This window comes from Bactrocera latifrons, unplaced genomic scaffold (genome assembly GCF_001853355.1).
Source record: "Bactrocera latifrons isolate USDA-ARS-PBARC rearing strain unplaced genomic scaffold, ASM185335v1 scaffold_455, whole genome shotgun sequence".
Classification (NCBI taxonomy): domain Eukaryota; kingdom Metazoa; phylum Arthropoda; class Insecta; order Diptera; family Tephritidae; genus Bactrocera; species Bactrocera latifrons.
In genome coordinates this window covers 28085-28781 of record NW_017537107.1, presented here as the reverse complement: position 1 = coordinate 28781, position 697 = coordinate 28085, and positions in this window count along the sequence as shown.

The following is a 697-nucleotide window of genomic DNA, read 5'->3' as shown; positions in this document are numbered from 1 at the left end:
TGCCAGAAGTAAACCGCTATAATTACCTGACGAAATTAGTGTGAAATGAAATTTCATTGAACTGTGCGAACATATTTTGGTAATATAAATGTTTATGTAAATTAATTAATGATTTTTCATTTATATATGTATGCATTTTCAAAGTGTTTAATTTTGTGTTTTGTATAATTTATTAAATACCCAATATAATATTTTTCAGCAGTGGCCTCATTGGCAAATGTTATAAAAAATGCGAGTTTTGACAGCTCTCACTCTAATCAAAGAGTCTCGTATCATATTATTCATGCTCTTGGCCAGGCATAAAGGGATGTTAAACTTATTCCAGTGTGAGAGCACCTCAAAATTAGCGTGTTTTATAACATTTTCCATTATTACCAGATTGGACAAAATAATAATTTTTGGGCATTTAAATTAAAACAACCAACATTTACTACGAATAAAAATTACTATACACTGGTTATTTATTATATGGAGAAACTATTTAAATTTTTTTAAAGTATATTAGAATAACTGATATTTGACTTTTCAATGCCCAATAAAAGGATTTAATCATTTTCCATTGAAAATAATACTATAATGCTTCAAATTACAAAACCTTTCATCAAATACCTTTAAATTTCACAAATTTATTTAATTTTCATTGATTTACATTTTTTACAAGTGGTATTGAACGATGCAACAAATCCCTCAGCTTACG